At 44.8% G+C, this 20,385-nt stretch overlaps 1 long non-coding RNA gene across 1 annotated transcript in view; it reads right to left on the bottom strand.

Annotated features, from left to right (window-relative positions):
* LOC130123184 (uncharacterized) overlaps positions 1 to 17,856 on the bottom strand; it is a 123,412-nt gene extending 105,556 nt beyond the window's left edge. The window contains exon 1 of the long non-coding RNA XR_008811285.1: positions 17,729 to 17,856. This is a non-coding gene — a long non-coding RNA (uncharacterized LOC130123184). The remainder of the gene's footprint in view (positions 1 to 17,728) is intronic.
* Positions 17,857 to 20,385: the final 2,529 nt, after the last annotated feature.

Here is a 20,385-nt window from a genome sequence, read left to right as displayed (position 1 = left end):
CCACACAGCTGATACACATGCAGAATGCCTTCAGTCTGCCTTGGCAGACTGGGCATTAAATGAGCAGAAAATATCCTGCATAACCACAGATAATAATAATAATAATAAATCAAACTTATATAGCGCTTTTACAACACTCAAAGTGGCAATACAATAAACGGCGGTGAAACATGACAACAGATAAACAACACAGACATACAGGGGTGGATGGGAAGGGGGTGGCTACGAGAGGGATAATGGTTCTAACATTGTGGCTGCAATAGGCAAACTCGGCTGGCCATGGCTAAATTGCTTTGGCCATAATCTCCATTTAGCTGTCACAAATGCAAGGGAGAAGGAATGCACAGCTCGCGCCTTGGGATTGTGTAGAAGTCTGGTCAACACTTTCAACCTCAACTGGTTAAAGGAGAGAGACCTGAGAAAGCCACAGACTGAGGCCATTCTCCCCCAACACAGTCAAATTCTGGTGAGTTATTCATTCATTTATTTAAAACATTTACATAAGTCAATTTGTAAACATAGTCATTTTTAGTCACAACCGATTTTTACATAATTTATTATTTACGCTTTAAATGTGGGCATGAGCAGTGATTTCTCGATTAGATGCTGTAGAAAATGTTTTGATATTTAAACCATGAATGTTAGGTCATTGTCATGTAATTTTGGTATAATGAACAAAAGCCCAAAAAAAGTGTTATCTTTCCTGCAGGATGTCTCTACACGATGGGGCACCAAGCAAAAAAATGGTAGGGTGCTGTAACAACTCCCTGCCATAAGACGCCGTGTCCTGATCGATGACAGAAAAGATGGGCACCTCAACCTGACCTGGCAGGGTACATCTGTCTTGGAATCCATCAATGCAGCACTGAAACTGGTGGCTGATTTTACTGATGTTCTAGCATCTCCTGCAGCATCTCCTGCACCCAAGAAGAAGAGGCTATGCAACCTGTTGCAGAACAGAAGTACCCAAATTGCTAACCAGACTGTGCCAAAAAGAGTGCGGGCTGATACCGAACTGAGACGGTACCTGCAGGAAAAGACACTGGCTCTCTTGGCGGAGCCTCTGATGTGGTGGCACGACAACCAAGTAAGGTTCCCTTTGATGGCCAAGTTAGCAAGAAAGTACATGTGCATTTGTGCAACAAGTACTGCCTCTGAAAGAATTTTCAGTACGGCTGGCAACATTGTGACCCCAATGAGATGTTGCATTAAGCCAGATAAGGTCAAGATGTTGGTGTTCCTTGCCTGGAATCTACCTAACCAGTGAGGAGCATGACTGGATGTGGATGTGATTGACAAGGATATGGGCTGTTTTGGCCATAGTACATTGTTTATTTTGATTATTGGTACCTTCCATTTTCAGTCATTTATTTTTATATTTCAGTAATAGGCTTTGTATATCTAAGTTGTTATTTATGGCATATCTGCCCAGTGCAATTTTTGTTTACAAAGTCTAAAAGGCAAACAGAAATTTAATTTTTATTTATATGTTCCAATGTTCAGTGCCAATAAATGGCTCTTCTTCTTCATAAGGTATATGTGTATTATTAAACTATGACTAGGTTTATACTATAATAGTGGCATAAAATGATCAGAAAAAGACAATTAAATCATTAATTGCAATTATTTGTATGACAATTAATTGTCTAAAATTTCATGATCGTGACAGCCCTACTGCTGTGCCGGTAGGGACATTGTCAGCTCGGTGGTACAGCATCCTGATGATTCCTAGTTTACGCTCCAGTGGATGATGAGAGTCAAACCTTAAGTACTGATCAGTATGTGTTGGTTTGCAGTAAACAATCAAATGTCCCCCATTACCAATTGCAATTTCACAGTGTAAGAAGGCTAACCTGTCATTTTTCACATCCTCCCTGTTAAACCTGATGTGGTGTCGACAGAGTTAATGTGGTCAGTGAAATGTGCTACATCCTGAGATTTAATTTTAACCCAGGTGTCGTCCACAAATCTGAACCAATGGCTACGTGGTGTCCCTGGATAGGACATCAGAGCCTCTTTTCCACTTCCTACAAGCTGGCCACTACAGGTGAGACTGGGGAACCCATAACACACCCATGCCTCTGCCTATGGTACTGCCCCCTGTATGTGAAGTACATGGACTGAAGACACAGTTTCAGGAGCAGACACTCTTGGTCAGTGTTAAGGGTGGTGTTATCGGTCTTTCGGTCGTGATGTCACATGCCACCATCTTCCAAGTAATGTTAATCATTGTTGTTAGCTGTTAGCACAGATTTTTCTTATTAACTCTATTAGTACATCAAATATTTTATCCAATTAATGTTAAGATCACAGGCATTCTCTGGTAAGATTTTAGGTTAGATTTTTTTTTTCTAAGGTAACATTTTAGGTTAGATGGGATATATAGCTATATATTAGATTATATAGTGCACACAGGCGATATGGTTGGGTATTCCTGTTGTGTGAAGAATTGACACAGCAAATCCCATAATCGCTCTGGTATTAAACTCGAAAATGGGTTATGCTTTTTTCCTTTCCCTTCTTGGAAGAGAAACGAAGGAAAGAACATAAAGGACTTAACCAAGAGGCGCAGGATGGCCTGGGCTGCAGCAGTGAGACGCAAATCAATCACGTTCTTTAAACATCTCAGTGAGGTAAGGGTAAGGGTAAAGGCAAATGTAACGCCAATATATGGCCAAGTCAATGGCTAGCTAATTCGTAAACAATGCCTCAGATCCTTGGAAAATGGTGCCCGGCGTCGCGTTGCCATTGGAAACGGCCCAAGTCCGAAAGGCCGATTGCTAAGGATGGGGTGTAATTTCATATGGACTAACTCCACTGCTTCATCAACAGGAACGCATGTGAAGAGAAACTTAACATCATAAGAGACCATTATTTCATCTGCCTCCTTAATGATGTCCCTCACCTTATCCACAAAATCCGTAGTGTTCTGAATGTGATGTTCATTACTGCCCACCAAAGGGTTAAGAACAGGTGCAAGAAACTCAAGATGTTATACTCACTGAGTTAATCATGCAAACAATAGGCCGTAATAGCACATCATGTTTATGAATCTTAGGTAACCTGTACAGACTACGTGTAGCTTCCCCCGGTTATAATCTGTGTTACAAAATTCTGTCAATAGCATTGTCCTGTTCTAACAGCTTCAGACAATCGATCACCTTTTTCTAGTAACCACTGCCTGGATCTTGTTTCAGGGGCTCATAAGTATTCATGCATCTGACAATGCCGTGGTTGCAAACATTCCCAAATCCTGTTGTCAACAGTACACATGGACATTGAAACTCTAGTTAATGGTCACACCATATTTGCATATGAAACTGGTCGTTAGTTTCGGTCATTATGCAACTGTATTGTTTATAAGGGTGGGGAAACCTGCAGTCAGTTTAGCCTGAAGAGGCCACTTGGTTGAGCGATGAAACGTATTTGTCAAGAAACGTTGTATCCAGATGAACTGATTCAGCCTTCTTTAGATATCATCTCATGTTTCATCTCATCTCACCATCAGCTGCTTATCCAGGGTTGGGTCACGGTGGCAGCAAGCTAAGTAGGGCACTCCAGACATCCCTCTCTCTAGCAACACCCTCCAGCTCCTCCTGGGGGATCCCAAGGCGATCCCAGGCCAGTTTGGACATGTAGTCCCTCCAGCAAGTTCTGGGTCTACCCTGGGGTCTTCTCCCAGTTGGATGTGCCCGGAAAACCTCGAAAGGAAGGCGCCCAGGAGGCATCCTAATCAGTTGCCCGAACCACCTCAACTGGCTCCTTTCAACGCGAAGGAGCAGCGGCTCTACTCCGAGCTCCCTCCGGATGTCCGAGCTCCTCACCCTATCTCTAAGGCTGAGCCCAGACACCCTACGGAGGAAACTCAGCCGCTTGTATCCACGATCTCACCCTTTTGGTCACTACCCAAGGCTCATGACCATAGGTGAGGGTTGGAATGAAGCCTGACTGGTAAATTGAGAGCTTTGCCTTCCAGCTCAGCTCCCTCTTCACCACAACGGTTCAGTACAACGTCCGCATTACTGCTGGTGCTCCACCGATCCGCCTTTCAATCTCCTGCTCCATCCTACCCTCACTCATGAACAAGACCCCAAGATACTTGAACTCCTTTTCACTTGAGGCAACAACACATCCCCAACCAAGACGGAGCAATCCACCATTTTCCGATAGAGAACTATGGCATCAGACTTTGAGGTGCTGACTCCCATCCCAGCCATTTCACACTCAGCTGATAACCGCACCAGTGCATGCTGGAGGTCGCGTTCTGATGAAGCCGACAAAACCACATCATCTGCAAAGAGCAGAGATGCAATTCTGAGGTTCCCAAAACGGACACACTCCTCACCTTGGCTACGCCTTGAGATCCTGTCCTTGAATATCACAAACAGAATCGGAGACAAGGGACAACCTTGGTGGAGTCCGACACCCACCGAAAACATGTTTGACTTTGTGCCGAGAATGCGGACACAGCTCTCACTTTGGTTATACAAGGACTGGATAGCTTGTAACAACTTCCCTGGTACCCCATACTCCTGCAGAACCCCCCCCCCCCCCAGAGTGCCCCAGGGTACACGGTCGTAAGCCTTCTCCAAGTCCACAAAACACATCTAGACTGGCTGGTCAAACTCCCATACCTCCCTCAGCACTTCCGCAAAGGTAAAGAGTTGGTCCGTTGTTCCACGGCCAGGACGGAATCCGCACTGTTCTTCGTAGATCCGAGGTTCGACAGTCAGTCAGAGCATCCATTCCAGCACCCTAGAGTAGACTTTCCCAGGGAGGCTGAACAATGTGATACCCCGATAATTGGAGCACACCCTCCGATCCCCTTTTTTTTAACACTAGAATGACCGGGATTTCACTCCTACCTAAAATGACCATGGGTCGTCAAAATGACGGCTGGTTTATAAACTCTATATTCTGTCAAGATAAATACCCAATTGAGATATTAATGCATTGCATATGTTAGTATGTCTATTAGGAAACGACTGACACCAAAATTAACATTTTAACAACCATAATACTATTTAAAAAAAATTTAAACTTCACAGAGACATGGTCGAACTTGAGTAGCAAAATTGAAAAAGTGAAAATAGTACCTGAAAAACAAAAAGGAAAACACATATTGCTAATCTAACAAATATAACAAGGCCTATAAAATGTGAAATGTAAAAAAGAACTGAAAATAACTTTTGAAACAGTCCCAAACAACAACCAGAACTTAAAAACTACTGGAACGACCATGGGCAGTCATCTGCCCACAATCTTTAAACTATATTCTGTCAAGATAAATACTCAATTGAGATATTAACGCATTACATATATTAGTATGTCTGTTAGGAAATGACTGAAACCAAAATGAACATTTTAACAACTTTAATACTATTTTTCAAACATTTTAAAATGGCCGCTGTCCAACGCCTATAAATACTGCAACGCCTCGGCGGTAGTCATGGTGCATCTGAAATGGCGTCTGTAACCAGACATGGTGGCAATAATCAAAAATCAAGTTTAGTCTATTTCTCTGCACTGGGGAGTGCTAGTTTGTTTCTAGGACAGAGCAATGAACTTCGCGAAGGAAATGATGCAACCAACACACGTCATAAATAGTGACATGACACGCACGATCACGCGCAAATTACATGCGGTCATTTTGACCAGTCACGGTCGTTTTACGTAGATTTTATCATCACTTTTTTTGTGCAATTGATCCAAAACTAATTTTAATGCAAATATATGCAATTTTAGGAGAATTCAGGGGGCAGCATGTCTTCATCTTTTTTTTTCGCAAACTTATTAAATCCAAAAGGGTCAAAATGACCGGCTTGGTCGTTCTAGTCAAGCTCTGCTTCCCCTTCCTGAGTCGCCAGATGGTTTGCCAGAACTTCCTTGAGGCCAACCGAAAGTCCTCCTCCATAGCCTCACTGAACTCATCCCACACCCAAGTTTTTGCTTTCATGACTGCTGAAGCCGGGGCGGCACGGTGGTGCAGTGGTTAGCACGATCGCCTCACATCAAGAAGGTCCTGGGTTCGAGCCCCGGGGTTGTCCAACCTTAGTGGGTCATCCTGGGTCGTCCTCTGTGTGGAGTTTGCATGTTCTCCCCATGTCTGCGTGGGTTTCCTCCGGAGGCTCCGGTTTCCTCCCACAGTCCAAAGACATGCAAGTCAGGTGAATTGGCCGTACTAAATTGTCCCTAGGAATGAATGGGTGTGTGTGTGTATGTGTTGGCCCTGTGATGGCCTGGCGGCCCATCCAGGGTGTCTCTCCAACTGCCGCCCAATGACTGCTGGAATAGGCTCCAGCATCCCTGCGACCCTGAGAGCAGGATAAGCAGTTAAGATAATGGATGGATGTATGGACCGCCGAAGCCGCATCCCTTCTGGCCTCCTGTCTGCTGCTTCAGGGGACTCCTGGTCCAACCAAGCCCGAAAGCCTCCTTCTTCAGCCTGATGGCTTCCCTCACCACTGGTGTCCACCAGCAGGTTGTTAGTTTGCCACCTCGACACGCACCGATGACCTTACGACCACAGCTACTACCTGCTGCATCTGCAATAGAGGCTTTGAACATGGCCGACTCAGACTCCATGTCCCCAGCCTCCCTCAGGATATACAAGAACTTCTTCCGGAGATGGGAGTTGAAGACTTCATGGACAGGGGCCGCCGCCAGACGTTCCCAGTTCACCCTCACAACACGTTTGGGTTTGCCAGGTCTGTCCAGCAGCCTTCCCTGCCATCTGATCCAACTAACCACCGGGTGGTGATCAGTTGACAGCTCTGCTCTTCTCTTCACCCGAGTGTCCAAAACATACAGCCGCAGATTTGATATGACCACAAAGTCTATCATCAAGCTTCAGCCTACGGTGTTCTGGTACCAAGTACACTTACGAACTACCTTATGCTCAAACGTGGTGTTTGTTATTGCCAATCCATGACTTGCACAGAAGTCCAATAACAAGGCACCACTCAGGTTCCGATCGGGGAGGCCGTTCCCCCCAATCACGCCCCTCCAGGTTTCTCTATTGTTGCCCACATGAGCGTTGAAGTCCCCCAGCAGAACTATAGAGCCCCCAGGCAGAACCCTCTCCAGCATACCACCCAGAACTCCAAGAAGGCTGGATACTCCAAACTGCTATTCGGTACATAAGCAAACGCAACAGTCAGAGCCTTACCCCCAGCAACTCGCAGTCGTATAGAGATGACCCTCTCATTTCCAGGGGAATCCTCCAAGATGGTGGCACTCAGCTGAGGAATTGTGAGTATCCTCACACCCGCCAGGTGCCTGTCACCTTGGCCAACTCTGGAAAAGTAAAGAGTCCAGCCCCTCTCCAGGAATTTGGCACTAGAGCCCATGCTGTGTGTGGAGGCGAGCCCAACTATATGTAGTTGGTACCGCTCAACTGCCCGCACCAGCTCAGGTTCCTTCCCTGCCAGAGAAGTGACATTCCACATCCCGAGGACCAAACTGCGATGCCCAAAGTCAGCACGTCCCAGTCTCCACCTTTGTCTGCCGCCTGGCCTGCACTGCACCCTTCCCCAATGCTCATCTCCACATGTGGTGGGTCCACGGGGTGGTAGCTCCATGTTGTTTAATCGGGCCGGGCCCGACTGGGCCCCATGAGCCAAGGCCCAGCCACCAGACGTTCGCCGGCGAGCTCCCTTCCCAGGTCTGGCTCCAGGATTTCCCTTTTCCAGGTGAGGTGCTGTAGCACTGCTGGTGTACTTTCATTTGGTTTCTTGGGAATATTCTATAATATCTTTTAATTTCATATAAGACGAAAATATCGTGAAGTCTGATCCCGGCATTAATTGGAACATGAGCGAGACTATGATTATGTGGGCGAATAAAACACAATAGAAAAAGATCTTCCTATCTATTGCTCATGTGACTATAAGCAATAGACTAAGGTTTTTTTTGGGGTTTTTTTAACATTGTTCGTGTCATTTATGTTTCTGTTCATTGTCGATTCACTGCTTGAGTCCATTCAGCACTGCTAAGTAAGCACAGTTAGCTAAGCTAATAAACCACACAGGTGAGCCGGTCGACACATTATATAATGTAGCCAGACCTCCATGTAAAGCTAAACAAAGTTCTGTTGTCAGATTGATCATCATATGCAGTGAGATAACTACAACAGTAGTTACGAAGTTTTGACCAAAGATGGCTGATAAGGAACAGTCAAAAGTAACAGGCTTTTTCAAAGTAAAGCTCTGCAACGTGCATGTCGCACTGCAACCAAAACCCCGATCGCAGTAATGCCTCCTGCAAATTAAACTGCAGCTGCAGCCAGCATATTAAAACCCAGGTGGAGAAACAAAGACTGCACACTGATTAACTCCAAGCAGCGTAGAAGATCTCATCCCAGCTTCTCAGAAGTCTACGTTGAGAGTTTAGTTGGCTGACACTGGCATGCCGTGTTTCTATTCGCCTCATACTTTATTGGTCTAGTGCAGCGGTCGGGAACCTATGGCTCGCGAGCCATATATGGCTCTTCCGGTGACGGCATATGGCTCCCAGACAATTTTGAGTTGAAAATTATTTTTTTTTCAAAAAAATCAGTTTGGAACTGATTTTAAAATACTTGTGATATTTCTTAATAATACTGTGTCATTTTAAAGTAAACAGAAATTAGTTTTGAAGATAAATTTCACGGGTCACGGGTCACCCGTGGGTCGGGTCGGGAACCAATGGCTCGCGAGCATGTCCGGGTCATTGTAAAGGTGAAGAAATCAATTTTATCAGATAGCCAACTAGTTTATCCGCTTCAACCCTTGTAACGGAAAAGATGGCGAAAAGAAAAAAAGACGATGATTACCATGCATTCCAGGCTGCGTGGACAGAGGAATCTGCATTTGTGGAGAGAGCAGGATCTGCGGTATGTCTAATATGCAATGATAAAATTGCATCGATGAAACGGTCAAATATAAAGCGGCACTTCGATACGCACCATGCTTCATTTGCATCGAAATATCCAGCGGGGGACAGCAGGAAAAGGGCATGCGAGGAGCTACAGCGGAGAGTGCAGACGAGTCAGCAGCAACTACGTGTGTGGACCAAGCAAGGTGACGGGAATTCCGCTAGCTTTGCGGGGGCTTTGGCAATAGTAAGGAATGGAAAGTCATTCACAGATGGCGAGTATGCCAAAACATTCATGCTTGATGTGGCCAATGAACTGCTTGATGACTTCCCAAATAAAGACAAGATAATCAAACGAATAAAAGACATGCCCCTGTCAGCAAGAACTGTGCACGATCGTAGCATCATGATGGCAAATCAAGTCGAGGAAACACAAATTAAGGACATAAACGCCGGGACATACTTTTCTCTCGCGTTAGATGAGTCAACAGACGTTAGCCATCTATCTCAGTGCAGTATCATTGCTAGGTATGCTGCAGGTGACACACTGCGTGAGGAAAGCTTGGCTGTTTTGCCAATGAAAGGGACAACAAGAGGAGAGGATTTATTCATGTCTTTCATGGAGTTTGCTAAAGAAAAAAAACTACCGATGGATAAACTTATTTCTGTCTGTACTGATGGTGCACCCTGTATGTTGGGGAAGAACAAAGGATTTGTAGCGCTTCTCCGTGAACATGAAAAGAGCGCCATCCTAAGTTTTCATTGCATCCTGCACCAGGAGGCGCTTTGCGCTCAGACGTGTGGCCAGGAGCTTGGCGAGGTGATGTCTCTGGTCATTCGAGTGGTCAACTTTATTGTTGCCCGAGCTTTAAATGATCGCCAGTTTAAAGCTCTGTTAGAAGAAGTTGGGAATCATTATCCCGGTCTGCTTTTACACAGCAACGTGCGTTGGTTGTCAAGGGGGAAGGTGCTCAGCCGTTTTGCAGCTTGCCTGAGTGAAATCCGGACTTTTCTTGAAATGAAAGGCGTCAAGCATCCTGAGCTAGACAACACTGACTGGCTCCTGCAGTTTCACTATCTCGTGGACATAACTGGCCATCTGAACCAGCTCAATGTGAAAATGCAAGGTATTGGAAATACAATCTCATCCCTTCAACAAGCAGTGTTTGCATTTGAAAGCAAGCTGGAAGTCTTTCTCAGGGACATTGAAACAGGTCGTCTTCTGCACTTTGAAAGACTGCAACAATTTAGAGATGCATGCTTAGCAAGTGACTCCACTCAACATCTGGATCTCCAGCAGCTAGCTGGCTTTACGTTCAATCTCCTGCAGTCATTCAAAGCACGTTTTGGAGAATTTCGTGCGCGCACTGGTCTTTTCAAGTTCATCACTCATCCACATGAGTGTGCAGTGGACAAAATCGACCTGACATGCATCCCCGGGGTCTCTATCGGAGACTTTGAGCTGGACGTTGCTGACCTGAATGCATCAGACATGTGGATGAGTAAGTTCAAGTCACTTAATGGAGAGTTGGAAAGTCTTGCGCGACAGCGAGCAGAGCTCGCGAGGGAACACAAGTGGACAGAAATTAAAAATCTTCAACCTGAAGACCAGCTGATTCTTAAAACTTGGAACGAGCTTCCTGTGACATACCACACAATGCAGCGTGTGAGTATTGCCGTAGTGACCATGTTTGGCTCTACATATGCATGTGAACAGTCTTTCTCGCATATGAGGAACATTAAGACCAACCTACGCTCACGTTTAACTGATGGAAGCCTCAACGCCTGCATGAAGCTCAACCTCACCACGTATGAACCAGACTACAAGGCCATCAGCAAAACCATGCAGCACCAGAAGTCGCATTAAAAGTAAGACATATTTAATTTATTATACGTTAAAAATACTATATGGCTCTCAATGAAATATATTTAGAAATATTTGGCTTTTATGGCTCTCCCAGTCAAAAAGGTTCCCGACCCCTGGTCTAGTGCACTGGATGCCTCACGTGTCACTGTTTTTGACGTCCCCATATAACACAGGCAATTCAGAGGGGGTTGATGTTATTGTGGACATGAGAAAAAACATAGATTTTCTGCCTCAAAGCTGACATGTGATGCGTTGTTGTTGTTTTGTTTTTTTTTTATTTATCAAGGCAATCTTTTCTACGATCCTAGAACTATACCAACATGTTTTTTTTTAATAAAAAAAAAAGAAAAGGTTTAATACCCCTCTACAAAAAAGCTGAGAAAATGTTCTTGATTGAGGCCTATCAAATTGTACTTGCACAAATATTTTGTACACAGACTCTAAATTAAAATAACAGAACCCTGGAATGATGTAGAACATCATCCTCTGCACTAATGAGACTGATAATGCGGGTCTGATTATCTGATGTTTGTTTTCATGGTTTATGTTATGTCTTTATGCATTCTTAATGAGCGCATTTATCATGAAATCCATCCGCAAGTGAACTTTTCCTCACAAGGGACACAGTGAGTTTAGCCGTCAGTGTACAAACTAGATTATTGCATTATTAAATTTACTGAGCAAAAAGCTTTCAAAAGATGACTCCTTGTTTACAGGCTTGGAAAACTGAAAATAATACCCTAGATATTCCAAAGTCCTAATGTTCCCTTATACAGGCATATATAATTTTCCCTTATACAGTGTAAGTATAAAACTTTGCAATCAGACTTCCGCTTATAAGAGAAAAAAAAAGTACAAGTACTATGACTTTAACCAGTGATATAAAACAAAACTTCCATTTCAACTGTTCCATGAAGTCAATGGGGGTTGAAATAACGTCAATATACAAATATCAGCTGTAACAAGTCCAGACTGAGGTCCTTCATTTCCACTACTACTACTACTACTACTACTACTACTACTACTACTGTGGCCAGCATATCATGGCAGAAAATGACTGTAATTCTTGATTCAACATGGACTGTTTTAGGTGAGGAGAGAATTGTATGGATTTCTATCTAAAGATCTCACTCATTCCTGTGGTATTGTGAACACCAAAGTTTCTCAACTCTTGAGGAATGCTGTGGTGTTCACTCCCTCCCCCTCCAGAGCAGAGACGGGATTCCGGCACAGGCTGACCTGCCATCACATGACCACACTTGTTTTTACAAATCACACACAGAAGCAATTAATCACATTTTCACGGTTGGTGAAAAGGCAGCTTTTTCTCTGAAACAGACCTGGTGTAGTAAAACAGCCAATCTCTTTCCATGAGAAGATGGGATGATTCCTTCAGCGATCCAGCCAACAAAACCTCTGCATAGCCTTCAAGTCACCCAGCAGCAGGGATCAATAACATTAGAGACTGATGTAGCCCGCTTCGACCTTCAGCTGGAGGAGCATGAGTGTAAAATAACAGCACAACAGACCCAAATCACAATACTCACTAAAATAAAAAGTCTCAAATAATGTCATGACAGTCCTTTATCCACGACAGAAGGCCCAACACTCAATGACTAGAGTGGATCGTGAAGACTATGTATTTCATGGATATCTAACATCTTAGGAGGACTAATTCTTGACAATCCCAAGAAATCTCCTCAATACAGACAGCTTGGATGTGAGGAGGTAAAATCGATTCAGCTGCTTCACAGACTTTGCCTTTACCCCCCCCCCCCGACACATTTTCCCAGGTTTGTCCAAGGCTCCAGTACAGTCCTCAAGCCATCCCAACAGCTGAAAAGCTGGGCTACATTAAACCTGCAGTGTGGAACCTTTGTCTCCCCCTTCTGGCATTGAGAGTAATTACACAAACACTGTTGGCTCGTGTTGAGAAAGAGCTCCCAAAATAGTTACAAAAGTAGAAAGAAATTTCCACAGTTCCAAGACAATAATCCATTATTTAGGTAGAGTAAATGTAATAGCTACATAGCCTACTCTAAATGTTTTACAAATACCAACCAGTCCAACAGCAGTAACGCGGCACCCGTGTCTGCCCTCACTCAGTCCCTTCTCTTTCAGCGCTCTCCAATGAGGAAAAGCTACGCCAACGCTTATCCATATTTTTCCTCGCCATCGTTTTTTCTTTTTTCTTTTTTTTTTTTACTTTAATCCTTCCTCTGAATGCCAAGTTTCTTTTTTCTCTGGCGCATCAAACTTTTCTTGGACGCTTCTTAGGTTTTCCCACCATAGCTTCTGCCATACTACTAAGTTGCAGTAGCCTACTCGCTTTTTTCCAACCGCGCTCCAGGAACTACGCCTCTGATTGGTTATGGTTAGGGTTATGGTTAGCCAACCAGAGGCATGCAAACACTTTCGTCACATGGAAGTTGGATCTGGCAAAGCAATCATTGCTAGTTCCAGCACTGGAAATTCGCCCCAGAGACCAGATTTAAAAACTTTGGTATACTGTGAAATAGAGAGATTTACCTGGTGGTGATAGGCTTAATCAGCATTGTGTGAACTCGTTTGACAAGGGCTTGAATATAATGAACATTCATTTATATGGAAAAGTCACACACTCTAGCTTTAAGAAGGGTTGGAGGAGGGGTGAGGAATGGGCTTGACTTTACTGCCTTTATTTATCTGCTGTGTGGTGGAGGAGGCAGGAGGGAGACGGACGGAGGGGGGTGGATTGCATGTTTTCCTCTCTGGCTCAGCCACTCTGTCTCCAGGCTGTGGGGGGAGGAGAAGGGAGGAGCAGCAGACAGAGGAGTGCAATGGGGAGGTGAAACCTGATCTGCTGCTCCCCTCCTCCTTCCTACTGCCACAGAACCTCCTAGACTTTCTGAGTAAAGATTTGACCGATAGAGGGAAAGACACAGAGTCGGAGAGACAGAGAAATAGAGAGAGACACAAAGCTTGAGTGTGAGTGAAAAAAAATCTACATTTTGTAAAGCCTATGAATTCTGTTAGTCAAGATATTAAAATACTGAATGAAAAATGGATTTGATACGAAAACTCACTTTCTCTATCAAGCCCATTTTCCTTATAATGATGACGGAAATAAAACGTGACAGAGACAGAATGATGGTGGACGATAGAGAAATGACAGAGATAAAATGATGATGGATGACAGAAAAGTGACAGAGATAGAATTAGTAGAGTGCAGTCAGTAGAGTGCAGATCCCCACCAGGCGTATCTCCTATTCTCCGGTGCTTGGACTTGGCAACAAATCACCTTTTTCGCCTACTGGGAGAAGGGAAAATACAGAGGCACTGCCTGCGTATCTCCCCATCTCTGGTGTTCGGACTTGGGCAAAAAACCAGCTGAGGAATTAGCACTCAGTTGCAGTATAAAACATGTTTTTCAAAAGTTCTGAATCACTGCGCTCATGAGAGGTGCAGAAAAGGTTTGCTATGCAACCATTTTGGTCTAACCCTGTCCTTATTTTCATTACATCATACAGTTGGGTAAAACATTTACGGTCAGGCATGCACGATTGATTCACATACTCTACTGTTGACTCAGATCAGGCAGTGACAAGAATATGCAACACTTCCTGTTTTGACTGCAACCTAGAGGAAGTTGTTCCTTTATAACATTCACGTTATTTTGGATTATCAAAATTCTTTCAATAACTTTTGATCATATCGCTGCCTGATCCGAGTCAATCGTAGATGTGAGTCGGGCATGCACACTGTTGACTTAGATCAGGCAGCGACAGAGAACAGCGTGGTTCAAGTGAGCTAGAGAGTGAATGAAGAGAGGGAGCGACGATAGCGAGAACAAACGTTTTTCCAAGGTTTTGAATCACCACAACCACGAAAGGTTCTTCATCATACAATCATAACTGCACAAAAAATGTTTAGGCTGATAGGTATATCAGCCGCAGACACACACACACACACACACACACACACACACACACACACACACAATTAGAACCCCCTCCTTGGAGTCTCTGCTTAAAGTGTCCACCTTATCTAAGGTCGACTTCTTAGGAATTCCTCCAGTCTACTTCACTGTAACTTTCACTAGGATGATGACGGTTGATAGAGAAGTGACAGAGAGAGAATGATGATGGAGATGAGTCCAGACATATCAGAATAGAGACAGGAAGTAAATATTGGAGTGAGATCAAGTACTTGCTGAATATTTAAACGTAATCAAGCTTGGAGAGGTGAAGTTCATGCCATGTGACAGATAATTCCTGGTGAGCATAAGACCCTCATTCCTTCTCTCTCTCCCTCCTCTGGCTGAGTTCACTCACCCACCACGGCTCTGTGGTGTATCAATGAGTGAGCTCCGAGGCTGCATGGAGGAATGTACAGCTGTCTGGCATATGTATAATGGCACATTTTAATATCTACTCCTCCCCCATAGACCCCCCACTCTCTCGTTCTGCTCTTTATTTCTAGCTTGGTCTTTCTGCCTGTCGCTCGCCCACTCTGTCTTCCTATAGGTGTCTGACTCTCTCCGTCACTTCCTGTCTGTCTCTCTCTCAGTGGAAGTAGTGAGTCTATCAGTCAAGGCCTCCATGTAATTTGAGATTTCAGTGTGCTGAAGGTTTCTCTCAGTTTGAGAAGCTCTCTCTCTCGCGCTCTCTCTCTCTCTAAATCAAAACCAGCCTCTCTGCACAAACACAGGAGTCAAGAAAACCTCCACACCTCCATCAACGAAAGAAAGGAAACTCCCTCTTTCCCATACAGCATAAAATTAATCTGTATGGTCACCAGCCACATTAACTGCTTACTGGTACAGGATTCTTACCAACCAGCTACATCTTTATAACAGAACAAACTTCCAAAAAGTATTAAACTGGAATAGTTTATGCCAGAGTTGCATAATTTACTGTCACTAAAGTCTCAGCTAACTAGATTTTTAAAATGAAACAAGGGCTGGCTATGTGTCACTGAAGCTTAGACAGTGGTATAATTTACCAATCACAGTGTGTCTGGTAAATCTGTCTGAGGGGACTGACGACATGAGAGAAGGGTCTGACACATTCTGTGTAAACGCACCCGCCCGGCCTACAGGAGGCCAGCACGGTGTGTAGAATTCTGTCCAATAACCCATACATGAAACCTGTTCTAACCTTCATATGACAGCCCCATTTTCATTCTTATCACAATTTACAAAATCCCCTGGCAGAAATTCATCTCAATTTTTGAGTTTGGGCTGTTTGATGGTCATCGCCATGTTGAAAACTAGTCGGGGGGAAATACAAGCGCAACTTTAAGTTGATAATGATTAGTTCTGAACATCACAAGATCAGATTTATACCATTTAGTTTCCTTTCCTGTTATGAAGTTGACTATGACAAAAACATAAACCACACAGACACCAACACATACACACATACAACACATGTACCTCAACACATACTCAGCTCTCGTGATGTTGTGTTGATGTGGTTTGACTGTGTCCTGGACTTCAGTATATGCCGTCAAATACTTCATATATGTGTGGTTTCAGCTTGATATGAAACTTGACATCAGCAGCCCACAGTTCAGTGTGACCAAGCTCAGCTGGCCTCATGGCATTTTGTAAGCACATGTAGGTTATGGTGGTCATAATAAATCCAGACAAACAAAATCACATGTCCGCATGAAAACGGACCCAGCCCCGTCGTCCATGTTTAAATATGAAATATAAATATACTTACACTTCCATGTTTAAATATACATATACTTATACTTCCATGTTTAAATATGAAATATAAATATACTTGTACTTCCATGTTTAAATATGAAATAAATATACTTATACTTCCATGTTTAAATATAAATATACTTATACTTCCATGTTTAAATATAAAATAAATATACTTATACTTCCATGTTTAAATATAAAATAAATATACTTGTACTTCCATGTTTAAATATAAAATAAATATACTTGTACTTCCATGTTTAAATATAAAATAAATATACTTGTACTTCCATGGTTAAATATAAAATAAATATACTTATACTTCCATGGTTAAATATAAAATAAATATACTTATACTTCCTTGTTTAAATATGAAATATAAATATACTTATACTTCCATGGTTAAATATAAAATAAATATACTTGTACTTCCATGGTTAAATATGAAATATAAATATACTTGTACTTCCATGGTTAAATATGAAATATAAATATACTTATACTTCCATGGTTAAATATGAAATATAAATACACTTATACTCCCATGTTTAAATATAAAATACACGTATCCTACACTAGCACACATGCCATGAAGCAATGACTTAAAATAAAGGGAGAGAAATACAGGTAAAGACCACATAGCGCGCGCTACGACGCCGCGTCTGCGTGACATTAAAGGAGGAAACACGGCTCGAGACCACCGAGTGGGGCGGCTCGAGCCCACCGGGAGCAGAGGTGTTGGGGCCTGGGCGCGCGAGCTCGCTAGCCAGCAGCAGCAAGCTAACGGCGAAGCGGAGCGGCGGCGGCGCGTCTGAAAGGAGGGCTGACATGAGGGAGAGAGGAGCTTTTCGGAGGAGAACCGACGGTGAAACTACTCCGCAGCTCCGCAGCTCCGCTCCGGTCCGCGGGGAAACGCACCGCACAAGTTAAGCGACTTGCGGCTGCGGCGGCGGCGGCGGAGCGCAAACTTTTTCCACGACGGCAACTGCAAGAATCCGTCTATTTCCTGCAGCCCGCATCAGTTTGACTAGGGTGGGTGAGTATTACTCAAACGAGAGCGGCGTATTTCTGTCAATATTCAGGCCCGAGGGGAGCAATAACAATACAAACAATTACACCACAACGGCTGTTCCAAAGTAACAACATAATTAAATACCCACGGCTGTTCCACAGCAATAAAGGTGAAGTACACAAAAGAATTCCAGTTCTGGAACGTTGGTACGAGTCCAGCACATAGACGGAGCCCAGAAGTCCAGCTGCGCACGGCAGGTCGCGATCCACTTTTAGCTCTTGATTACTCCCATGAAGCTTACCTCCGGTTCCCGACGATGCGCTCCTACTGCTCACAGGTACTTCCAGCGAGGACTAGCATCCGGACTCGAACCTGCGACTCATCCGAACACGGCTCACTGCCAGCAAGACTTCTGCCGATCACCCTAGTCCCGGGACTCGCGAGCTCGGTCTGGTGGAGGAGGGGCGCGCCCGAGGAGCGCGGAGCCAGCGCTCGAGCCTCTTCCAATCACAGCGTCGAGCAGACCCCCACCCCCCCACCCCCCCACCCCCACACACACACACAAACACACACACACATACTCACACACACACATACTCACACACACACAAACACACACATACACACACACACAAACACACAAACACACACACTCACACACACACAAACACACACACGCACACACATACACACACACATACACGCACATACACAAGCACACACATATACACACACACGCATATACACACACACATACACACACATACACATATACACCTACTCACACACAAACACACATATACACACGGACACACGTACACAAACACGCGTACACACGCGCGTCTCTCCTCGAGCCAGGCCAGAGTCCATCTAAGACACTGGGGCGCCATCTGTTGACGGTGCAGAGAAGACACATCCAGCGGTTCCCAACCAGGTGTTCTGTTCTACCACCAACACGCAGCAGCAGCCGTGGCCACGCCCCGTCCTTCATTCTGGCCCGGATGCGCTCCAGTCCAGAGAGACTGACGCATGCTCAGCAGTCCAGCTGAGACATCCCACAGAGGTGCGTCAGCTCCTCTGGACACACCACCTGCTCCTCTGGACACACCGCCAGCTCCTCTGGACACACCGCCTGCTCCTCTGGACACACCGCCAGCTCCTCTGGACACACCGCCTGCTCCTCTGGACACACCGTCAGCTCCTCTGGACACACCGCCAGCTCCTCTGGACACACCACCTGCTCCTCTGGACACACCGCCTGCTCCTCTGGACACACCTTCAGCTCCCCTGGGCACACCGTCAGCTCCTCTGGACACACCGTCAGCTCCTCTGGGCACACCGTCAGCTCCTCTGGACACACCGCCTGCTCCTCTGGACACATCATCACCTCCTCTGGACACACCGTCAGCTCCTCTGGACACACCATCAGCTCCTCTGGACACACCATCACCTCCTCTGGGCACACCGTCAGCTCCTCTGGACACACCGCCTGCTCCTCTGGACACACCGCCTGCCTGCTGGGAGAAACCTCTCAACATGGAGAATGTGTACGTCAGGGTTCCACCATGTCCCAACGCTCCACATGTGCAAGTGGAGTCCAGTCAGTTTTATTTGTGTAGCCCAGTAACACAATTGTTCCTCAGGGGCTTTACAGCAACACAACATCCTGTCCTTACACCCTCACATGGGATGAGGAACAACTCCCTGAAAACCTTTAACAGGGAGAAAAAACAGGAAGAAAGCTCAGGGAGAGCACCAGAGGAGGATCTCTCTCCCAAGACGCTCAACATGCAATGATGTTGTGTTTACACAATTTACACAGCACAACCCTGAAAGACAATAACACAATTATAACGGAATTATAAAATGTATGAATAATGTGATGAGGAGGATGCCAAGCAGTGTCCAGCCACCACCGGAACAGCCCAGGACCTCAGCAACATGACCACCATCACCATGTAATACACACACACACACACACACACACACACACACACACACACACACACACACACACACACTAGTCGCACATGAGAGAAGGTTAACCAAATTATATGGATTTATAAGATATATAAAAATAGATGTGATGAGGGGGATGCCAAGCAGTGTCCAGGGGGTGACCACCATCACCATGGACACCTGGGAGGAGGACAGACTGCACGTGCACACAAGGGAGACTCACATCACACCATTCACATACAGAAGAAGAGAAGGGAGAAGAAGACATCATTCAGAGAGAGAGAGAGAAAAGACATGTGAGAGAAGAGGACAGTTTGCAATAGTCAATAATCTATACTCTATAATCTATACCATTATCTGAACCACTTCTCCTGCTCTCAGGGTGGTGGGAATGCTGCAGCCTATTCCAGCAGTCATTGGGCGGCAGGCAGAGAGACATCTACACACTATAATATATACTTTATAATCTATACTCTATAATCGATACACTATATAATCTATTCACTATACTCCATAGTCTATACTGTATAATCTATACACAATACTGCATAATCTATACTCCATAATCTATACTCCATGGTCTATACTCTATAATCTATACATCATAATCTATGCATTATAATCTCGTCAGCAGAACAGTGAAGTTCAGGTTCAGGTTCAGGTTCTCCACAAGGCAATCAGGAACCACTTACAATAACTCCTATAGATGATCTGTGGAATGACAAGACAGCCGTGGCCTAAAGGTTAGAGAAGCAGGCTTATCGCCGGTTCAATCCCCGGACAGGCAGTAAAACATGGGTGGGGAGGGGATGAATGAATTGGGCTCACCCCTCCCTCAATACCCACAGCCGATGTGCCCTTGAGCAAGGCACTTAACCCCTCACCCGACTGCTCCAATGGAGCGGCTCAGTGGACACCAGTGAAGACTGGTTGTACTGGACGTCTCCCAGATGTGGACTATGTGAGTGTGTAGCAGGGTGTTGCTGAAAAAGAGCACGT

This window comes from Lampris incognitus, chromosome 13, assembly GCF_029633865.1.
Source record: "Lampris incognitus isolate fLamInc1 chromosome 13, fLamInc1.hap2, whole genome shotgun sequence".
NCBI classification, from domain to species: domain Eukaryota; kingdom Metazoa; phylum Chordata; class Actinopteri; order Lampriformes; family Lampridae; genus Lampris; species Lampris incognitus.
This window is presented reverse-complemented; position numbering and strand designations above follow the sequence as displayed.